The sequence below is a fragment of the Myotis brandtii genome, unplaced genomic scaffold (genome assembly GCF_000412655.1).
Source record: "Myotis brandtii unplaced genomic scaffold, ASM41265v1 scaffold500, whole genome shotgun sequence".
In the NCBI taxonomy this organism is placed as follows: domain Eukaryota; kingdom Metazoa; phylum Chordata; class Mammalia; order Chiroptera; family Vespertilionidae; genus Myotis; species Myotis brandtii.
Window position 1 is genome coordinate 2160138 of NW_005369062.1, and position 10224 is coordinate 2170361.

Sequence of the window (10224 nt, forward strand, 5' to 3'; positions counted from 1 at the left end):
CGGGCTTCTCTAGGTGGGACTGCCTACTGCTCAGCACGTGGCCTTGCCCATTAATAACAGCCCTGAACACGTGACTGTTGAGCTGAAAAGCTCTTTGCAGCCCCCCCAGATTCCGGATTTTAAAAATCCTTCATGAGTGAGGCGCTTGAGCCAGGCCCTGAAATGCACTCTGTCCTCACTAACTGGACAATTGCCGCATGTCACTGATGTGTGTTATTATTTCCTCTGCTACAGTGCGTGTCCTTTTAGAAGAAAATTAGGACTGTCAAGCACCATTACGCGATGAACCCCGCAAAGGGGCAGCCAAAGGCAGCGCATCAAGCTCACATCCGGCAGAGGTAGTCACGGGGAGCGTTCGTCTGGGCCCGTCACCGCTGATGTGAGGAGGACAGCTCCACGCAGAGGTTTCCCTCTCGGGGACTCTCTCCCCGCTGGTCCCTGCAGCGGAGGGAAGAATTTGGTACGATCTCTGGCTTGAGGACAGAACCCACCTCTGAAGGTGCCCAGACTCCCCTGCCCGCCTCCTACACAGAAACCTGCACAAATGAGAAAGGCTGAAGGGCAGGCAGGCACCGTGATGGGAATGTCTCCCTCCGGCCCCTCAGATGTCATGGCCCCATCGTGCAACCCTTAAGAGGTCGGTCCCTTTGGATCTGAGCAAACAGACTTAGGAAGAGTCCAGCCTGGAACTGGGCGCGTCTGCTCTCTCCACGCGCCCTGCCCTGCCGCCTGCCTTGCGGGGCCTGTGAAATACGGATGCGGGGGCCAGCGAGGGAGGGCACGGGCAGGAGGAGGCCAGCCTGGGACTCTGGGGATTGGCCAGCCACTCAGACATGGTCTTTCCCTTCTCATTGTGCTGGCTGGTTGCTGGAAGGGGCCACCCTTTCCTTGGCCTGGATAGATGGGACACAGACACTCCTGCGGTGGTGGCTAAGGAATGGCAGCTTCCCGCTTCGTCCTCACGGGCCTGCTCAGTGGCTGAGAGTCCCATAAGCCCCACACTGTTCTCAGGGCTGCCCTGCCCATCGCTGCTCTTCCTCCTCCCCTCCCTCCCTCCCTCCCTCCTCCTCGACTCTCCTCCTCGTCCTCCTCGTCCTCCTCCTCCTCCGCCACCTCCTCCTCCTTCTCCCCACCCAAGTGAGGGGAGGAGAGAGGGACAAGGGCCACACACCCTGGGCATCTGCTGCCCACTTCTCCCTGTCATCCCAGCTCTTTATCACCTCCACGGCGAAGACCCACACGCTAGAGCTGAAAAGGATCTTGGGATCAATGCCTTCATTTTATTTATTTATTTATGTATGTATGTATGTATAATTCGTTATTGTTGAAAGTATTACATATGTCCCCCTTCGCCCCTCCCTCCATTGACTTCCTCCAGCCCATCTCCACCCCCCACCCCTGAGGTATCTCTTTGGAATTTCAGCTGCTGTCTGTGGGCGCCGGCCAGCCCTTTTGTGCCTCCACCCCTCCTACCAGTCTCTATGCGGTCTCACTTTTGGTCCTCAGGTGTCAGGTTCGCTTCAGCGAATCTTCTGTTGATTATTCGGGATTTTTTTCTATGTTTTAGTTGTAATTCCAGTTTGTTCCTGGGAGCGTGTCTGTGCAGCATCCAAGTCCTCTGCAGTCATTTTTAATCTCCCCGCCTTGTCAACGCCCTCATTTCACAGATGTGGAGACTGAGGCCCAGAGAAGGGGAGGTACCTGCAGTGACCCCAGCAAGTAGGGGCAGAGTGGAGACTAAAACCACGAGTCCTGGCTCCCGGGTCAGCTCCCTTTCTCCCAGGCTGTCACCTGGTCTCACTCTCACGCTGAGACTGGGAAGAGGCAAGAACTTCTCCTTGAGTCCAAGGTTCCGGTTCCTGCACCCAGGATCCAAGGCAGTATGTGTCGGGGAGATGTGCGATGGGCGACCCTATCCCGTGCCCTCGCCTCCCCCCTTCCATCAGCCTTCTTCCTCCGGGGCACGGCACGTAGTGCAGGAGGCCTTCCCTGAAAGTCCCCCCTGTTTCCCTTCCAGATGGTTTGGGACACAAGGGGGTAAAGCCTGCCCTACTGAGTGGAGTCAGCCTGTCACAACCAAATGCCATGGACTGGGTGGTTTAAACAACAGACATTTATTTTCTCCTGGTTCTGGAGGCTGAAAATCCAAGATTGGTGCCAAGCGTGTCGAGTAGTGCGGGAGGCCTTCCCTCAAAGTCCCCCCTGTTTCCCTTCCAGATGGTTTGGGACACAAGGGGGTAAAGCCTGCCCTACTGAGTGGAGTCAGCCTGTCACAACCAAATGCCATGGACTGGGTGGTTTAAACAACAGACATTTATTTTCTCCTGGTTCTGGAGGCTGAAAATCCAAGATTGGTGCCAAGCGTGTCGAGTCCCAGTGGGGACATTCTTCCTGGCGTGCAGCGCCCCCTCCTCACTGTGTCCTCACATGCCTCTTTGCATGCATGTGGGGTGGGGAGGGGTGGAGCAAGCACTCAGGTATCTCTTTCTCTAAAGGCACAAATCCCATCATGGGGCCCCACCCTCATGACCTCATCTAACCCTAGTTATGTCCTGAGGGTCCCATCTCCAAATACCACTACTTTGAGGATTAGGGTTTCAACGTATGAATTTTGGGGCAACACAAACATTCAGGCCATAGCACCTGCCCCTTCACAGGGGTTGTTGAGGGGCTTGGACTGAAGACACAACAACATCCCTGTGAAATTAATGTGTAATTGATAGACTGTGTGCGTCTGTACATTTTTATTATTGTTTTACCTTCGGGAGGAAACCAGGGAGAAAGAAGAACATGACTCAGCCCGCTCAGCTTATCAGGGAGCCTGGTTACATCTCGAGAGAAGAGTGAGCCTCCAGCAAGGAGACCCTGGCCAGCGGAAGCGAGAGGACATTTGCTCTTTGCTCCCCACCATCCATGAGACCAAGGTCTGAGCCAACCACCACATCCCGTTCCCCTGGTGGCAGTTTTTGGTTCAGGGTGGGAGCTTGACCCCTGGCTGTCTAATCAGGGTTTCAAGGACTTTTTTGAGGACTCATCTTTTCTGATGGTTTCGAACCAGAGAGATGGGGGTGACAATGCACATTATTTATGCATCTGAGTCTTCACAAGGGCAGGGGTTTTGCTCATAAGCGAAGGCCACTCACTGCCTGGAACATAGACGTATGGATACGTATTTGCTACATAATATATTTTTGAGCCCCTGTATCCCGCCATGCCTGACACCCACACTTAAGGGGAGGGGACACATTCACACCACACAAGGAAGGTGAAGACCATGGGGAGAAACTGAGGAGAGAACTGGTGACCCGAGAGGTCCATGCCTTGCCCAGGATCACAGGTGGTCAGAATGCAGAGCCTGAGATAAACCCAGCTGTGTGTCCTCAAAGGTGGGGTCCTGGCTGCACCCAGGTTTCCTCAGGGGCTCTGGAAAAGGCTGTGCTGATGGGCTTGTGTATAGACATGAAGATGGTATTGGGGAGACGGTGAGCATTTGGCAGCCTTCACAGGCAGTTGGTGAGTATTTGTCTGTCCACAACCCACCCAGAGTGGAGGAAGCTGCCTCTGATGGAATGTGCCCCCTCTCCCAACACAGGGTAGAAATAAGACCTCTATGGGGCCTGCAGCTGCAGTTTTGTCAGTGCCCTCGGGCCTGGACACATGCCCGCCACACTCAACACACAGGTGCCCATGAATTTGTTTTCCACCTGGGAGGTGGAATGCTCCAGCCCCACCTGCGTGCCCAGGCTGTGCAGCCTCACCTTAACCAATCTGCTCATCTACAAGGAGCTGGAGAAGGAGCTCAGCGCTGTGGTGATCACTGAAAATGCAGGGCTCCAAAAACATCTTGAGGTCTGATGAGATTCTGCTGCCCCCTGGTGGACAAATGAAGACCGACCTGGCGCTGACCTTCCTGCAGTACCCTCATTTCCTAAAGAGAGAAGGCAACAACTTACAGATCATGCTGCAGCAGAAGCAGCGCCTTGAAAACCAGACCATCCTGGGTTACCGGACGCTCGCTGTGGGCACCATCGACATGGCTGAGGGGATGCAGCGACCCCTCGAGGGTGGCCATAGCACCAACCCGGAGGCATCTGCCCACGTGGCTGAGGTCAGCATTTCCTCCCTGTCCAGCCAGCCCATCGACCCCAAGGACAGCACCCAGCAGGCCGGCCCCAAGGCCACGTCCTGGGTTCATTACTCGGAGATGGAGTATGAAATCTCAAAACAGCAGGCCAGCCATGATCCCGGGCACGGGCAGGACCAGGAGGAGGGGGAGGACTTGGACATGGGAGAAGCCAAGAAGCAGCACGAAGGAGAAGTAATGCCAATCATGACCAGGCAACAAGCTGCCAACAAGAAAGTTGGGGCGTGGCTGCGCAGGGTGCAAGTGTGGAAGGAGGCCCTGGACTCAGAGCAGGAGTCTTCGGAGAATGTCCCTGAGGTGGAGGAGGACCTGGATCTGCTGTATGACTCACTAGAGAACCGTGACAGTGGCCCATAGGAGTGTCCTCAGGACCCAGAAGCCCTGGCTCAGGCCATACTTGGAAGACCTGTCCCAGCCCAGCTGTCAGATGGAGAGCTAGAGCACCCACAGTGCCAGCGCCAGAAGGAGCCTCCAGGTCCAACCTACGTGCCCAAGAAGACGAGCCCAAGCCACCAAGGAACAGTGTCTCAGACTCGGTGGCCCACAGCACACCCGCCCCAGGGAGCAGCTGGCACAGCCCTGGGACTCTCAAGAGGCAGAGACCTCTACCCTGGACATGTTCACTCAGAAGCTGCCACCCAGTGGGCGCATCACCAAGATTGAGTCTCTCCTCATCGCCTCCACCAGATGCCAGGGGGAGCAGGTGGGCCGCTGGGCTGGAGCACATCCCTGAAGGAGCGGCAGGTGGCACAGCCAGGAACAAGCGGGCCAACAGCCTGGACAACAAGCACTGCCCCGACCCGCTGAGCCAGCTGCAGATCCCCAGGGAGACGGTGTACGACCAGCTGAACCACATCTCATCTCTGACAGCCAGCTGCCCCAGACCATCCTCCTCCTCAACGCCTCCGACTGGCAGGGGCAGTTCCCGCCTGAGTCCTGCAGCAACATATGCTGCCTGGGCTGTGCACCTGCTCCAAGGCTGAGGTCCAGGCAGCCTCAGCACCATCATCTCGTGGATACAGAGATACTGTTACTACAATTGCCAGCCCCCCAGCCTGTGAAGATCATGGTGTCAAGGGCACAGCAGTACTTCAGTGCTGTGCTGTGGCTCTTCCTGAAGCTGCTGTCCTACAACCTGTGCCCCTGTCCCCCTGGCTGGGCTACATGCACTTCCTGGTCATCCCGCTGGGTTCCCACCTCGTGGCCAGGTACCTGGGCTCCGTGCATTACTGCTACCACAGCTTCTTCCAGGACCTGCCCAGGCGGGACCTGTCCTACAAGGAGGCCCAGAGGGCTGTGCAGGACACGCTGGACATGGTGTTGAGAATCACACAGTACGTCGCAGGGGCCAATCGTGTCCACCAACTGCTTATCGTGGAGGCCACACTCACCTACAAACAGAAGAGCCCCAATGAGGAGTCCTTGAACATCATTCCCTTTGTGGGGGTGGTGAAACTTGGAATTGTGGGACCATTCTGGGTCGCATCAGGACACTCAGGTTATGCGGCCCGCTTGGGCTCTAGCGTGCTGTCATCTGCCCTGCCACACAGGTCTGCGGCAAACAAGGAGGCCTCACCGACCCTATTCTCCTCCCCGTCTGTGAGTGGAGAAGAGTCCTCCCCCAGCCAGGGTGTTGGCGCTGAGCTGATGGGGCTGCGGGTGGATTACTGGACGGCAGCCCAGCCCACAGACAGAAAAGGAGACTCTGAGAACAGAGACCAGGCTACCGCCAACAACACCCTCAAGTGCACCTTCCAGTCTCTCCAGGTCAGCAGGCTGCCCAGCAGTGGTGAGGCTGCAGCCACGCCCTCCATGTCCATGACTGTGGACAAGGAGAACAACAAGAAGGTGATGTGTTTTCCCAAGAAAACCAAGACAAGGACCTGGAGAACCAGAGCCAGTGCCTGGAGGGCATCAGCCGCCTGATCTGCAGGGCCACGAACCAGGAGAACATACTGCGGGTCCTCGTTGACGGCGTGGAGTGGAACAACGTGAAGCTCTCAAGTTAGCACTTCCCCACCCGCATCTTCGGACGCTCCAACCCCACCTTCGAGCCTGCCCGTCCCCTGCCCTTCCCCCTGCCCTGGCCAAGCTGGGGAAGGACCAGCTGCTTTTCTGTTCACATTTCAGTTTAGCACCGAGACAGACTCTGGAAACACAAAGTGTAACCCTTTCAGTGTGAATGTGCTCACAACCTGGAAACTAACGTGGTGGCGCCCCCAGGGAGCCCCCAGCTGCTCTGCTTATTACCCAGACGCTCTGGCGAGCGGGAGGTCAGCAGACAGTGTTCACCTGGACAATCATTGAAGGTGATGGTCTTCAGGACCCAGAAACTGCCATTGAGAAAGGTTCTCACTGTCAACACCTGCCCCTCCTGGAAGCCTGGACTCTGCTTCCCGGGGAGTCAGCTTCCCTGTGTGCCCGACTCAGCACTGGCCTCCTATGGAGGCACCTGACAGAACACGGAGGCCGGTCAGCCAGCCCTGGGCCCAGCTGCCATCCAGCCCAGTGGCCCCAGCACTACCCTCTCGTGGTGTCCAATAAACTCCATCCTCGTGAGGCAAAACAGAAGAGAAAAACCAAGGACCAGTGTGGTACTGACCACCTGGGCTCACTGACTGGACAAACTGGGCAAATACCAGGTGCCCGCCTTTCTGGGCAGGGACCCCACATTTGTCCCCACCTTTCCGTGTTGTTATAGAGCATTTGCTACAACAGGTGTGGGACCAACCATGTACCAGGTGAGTCCCTGCCTCTGCACAGCACAGTGGTCATTTGGCCACCTGTTTGCTGTGAATCTTCAGGTCACTGCATGTCTCTGAGTGATTGTTCCCGGGAACATGAGGCCCAATAGGGTTATTGTAGGGTCTCAGTGGGATGCCTCTGGGTGTCTGGACAGTGGAGAGGTCTGATGGAAGGGCTGTGTTTCAGCCAATTGGTCATTTTCTCTTCCTGTTGACAAAGTCTCTGCCAAATTTGTGATTCTCCTCAGGGCCCAGGGTTAAGCACTTTTCTCATTAGATAAAGAGATTGGAGATTCCATTATGGGTCCCGGTCCTGGGTGAAGCCAGATCAGAAACCCCAGGGTTGAGCGGTGGGGTTCAGACTCACCCAGCTGTCTGAGATGGGGCTGGTTTGGGCTCATTCATTCAGCAAATACATGAGAAGCCCTGCCAGGTACAGACAGGTCTCTAGGCACTGACCATAACCCAGTGCTCAGAGCAGACCCCAACACTGCACTCCAGAGCTTCCTTCTAGTCGGGAGCTATTCAGTCACACGGGCTTGTAGTGTCCACAGGACACCCGATGTGATGTCCTCCTGGCCTCTCCCTATGGCTGCCTTGTGACGTCCTCCTGGCCTCCTCTACCTATGGCTGCATCTTCCTGTATTGTGAAGAGGACAGTGAACCTCTGTTCCAGCAGAAAACGTGATTTGGCTTTGGATCAGAGCCGTGAGGGGAATATGGGGACTGTGAATTCAAGGTGCTGGCAGAACCCTAGATCCCACTCATGGTGGGATTTCTGCAAGAGGGCAGAGGTCTGAGGGCTTCTCCTAGGAAAAAGGGCAGGAGTCAGAGAGCTGTGCATGTGGACATGGGTGGTGTGGGCGAGTGGGGAGGTCAGTGGACAGAGTGAGCCCCTCGGAAAATTCATACCCCTCTGCTTCTAATGCCAGCCCAGCCTGCACACCTATCCAGGGGCCTTGCTCACTAATCTGGTAGAACCTCCTCAGTGGCAGCTTGGCTGCTGCTCTCTACCCATGGGAGTTAACTGTCAATTAGAGGAGAAGAACCCCACAGGGCAGCTAGTGAATTAGGCAGCACGTAGGTGCAGGAGCCAAAGTTTGAGGTGTTAGGAGGTCTCTGGGACACCAGAGGTGCAGACGGATTTTCTTCGTTCACTCATTGGTAAGCTATACATGGAGCACCTCCTGTGTGCCAATGGTTGAAGGTGGACAAGGAGTAGGTCTGGCTTCTGGATGAGCAGGAGCAGCAGGCATAGGACCCCAAGCTCACTGAGTAGTGCTCTGGGAGGGCCATGTGGAAAGAAAGGCCAGGCCTGAGTCCCTGCTGTCTATCTATCTCTCTCCCCAGGGCCATCTCCTGCATCTTGGGCATCTGGCTGGACCAGTACCCTGAAGATTTTTATTAGCCGCCAGAATTTCCCAACCTGATCATGCTTTTGGCCTCCATAGAGCTCCCCTTTCCAGTCCCAGACCTGCCAACCCAGGCCCAGTATCTCCACTCACAGCTGGAGCACCTGAGCCCACTGAGGCGGAGACACTGGAGGAGGAGGAGTGGGTGGTGTGTGTGAGGGGGAGGGCACGTGGCTGGGCCACACAGAGAAGAGCTCCCAGAGGCTGGGCTTAGGCAGGAGCACAGAGCCGCTCAGGTCAGTGCCCAGGGCCTGCAGTCTGGAGGACTTCCTGGGGTGGAGGCTTGAACTGGGACTTCAGTGATGGAGATGGGAGGTTCCTTCCTTGGAAGGCACACAAAGGCAGTCATGGTGGTAACATGTTCTCTTCCTGGATCTACAGAAGCAGCTCCAGAGCAAGATGAAGAAACATCTAAAGAGCAATCGCCAACTCTGGTGCCCTCTCCTGAGCCAGAGCAGGCTCCAGGCACAGCTGTCACTGAACTTCCAGATGTGGACCCACCTGCAGCTTGTGAGCCACTCGCCTCAGCTCCTGCGAGGCCTGTGGTCCCAGGTCCTGGGAGGCAGCCTGTGTCCGCTGCCTCGGCAGAGAGGACTTCCCCTCCCCAATAATAGCAATTTGAAAAATTTTTGTGTTTATCTTGCACATATTTAGAAGTTTAGGGTATTTTTCTTACACTATTGAGTAAAATAAAATGTTTTTTAAATAAAATTTAGTAATATTATATTAAAAATAAATTTAAATTATATAAATTTTAACTCTATGATCCTTCAAAGTGTAAATTCCAACATGAAGTATATTCACAATTTTTCGCAACTGTTCCATAACATCACAAACACTCTCCAGTTCCACAACATTTTCAGAACCCACATCCGAGTTATGTGTCCTGACCGGGAATCAAACCTGCATCCTTTAGGTGTATGGGATGACTCTCCAACCAACTGATGAGGCACCCTGTCCAGGGTGAGAAAGAGCAATATTTTCATTTGAATTTTTCATTCTGGTTTAAACTGCAGTTGGGTATCTTTCGCATACTTTTGGCCTATTCCTTGTTTTGGAATTTTAGTTTGAGACCTTTTGCCCTCTTTTCCATTGGATTGTTAGCAAATCTGAATTGTCATGGATATTAGCTTTTTGCCATGTAACTTGCTTGCCATTTGTCTCAATTTGATGTGTGTTTTCCCAAATAGACGCATTACATTCTGATATGGTCAAATCTGTCTTCTCTTATCATGCTCTTTGATTTTGTCTCTCATTTTGAGTGGAAAACATGTTTTCCGTCTTATCAGGAAGATAGGCTAGGTTGTATTGTTCTAACAGAGCCCTAAATCTCCATGGTTTGCAGCAGCAAAGGTTAATTTCATAGTCATAGTTAATTTCAGATGGATTTAACAAGAGTTCCTGTTTTTCAGATTGTTCATCTTTTTTTTTTTTCTTGTAAGGATGGAAGTAAGGACTTCCAAGCTCTTATATGAGTGGAAACCAGAAGTCAAATATTTATTTGACAATGGCCTGTGGTGGACAGCTGCCAATTTCCACATCCAGCTGTTTCTGGGGGCTGTTATTCAGGGCCCCAGAGTGGAGGTATCAGCATATCTAACAGGCCAGAGACCACAGTGATGATGGTTGTATGTGGACATGTGACTTCAGTGAGTTTAATAAGATTATTTATACTAGTGACCAGAAGAAAATTCTGGATGTTTTCAATGAAATTAGAGCAGCCTGTGAGTGAGAGAAAGAGACAGAGCTGTTAGCCTTGTGAAAGTTGGGAGCCAGTGGACTGAAAGGTCTTGGGTTTGATTCCAGTCAAGGTACATACCTCAGTTGCAGGCTAGATCCTTGGTCCTGGTCTGGGCAAGGGAAACTTATCCTTGGGTGAGGATTAACAAAAAAATTTTTAGTGATAAGAATGGCACTGCCACTT

At 53.8% G+C, this 10224-nt stretch overlaps 1 pseudogene; it reads left to right on the forward strand.

Annotated features, from left to right (window-relative positions):
• The first annotated feature begins 3651 nt into the window (after positions 1-3651).
• LOC102238603 lies at positions 3652-6153 on the forward strand (annotated as a pseudogene).
• Positions 6154-10224: the final 4071 nt, after the last annotated feature.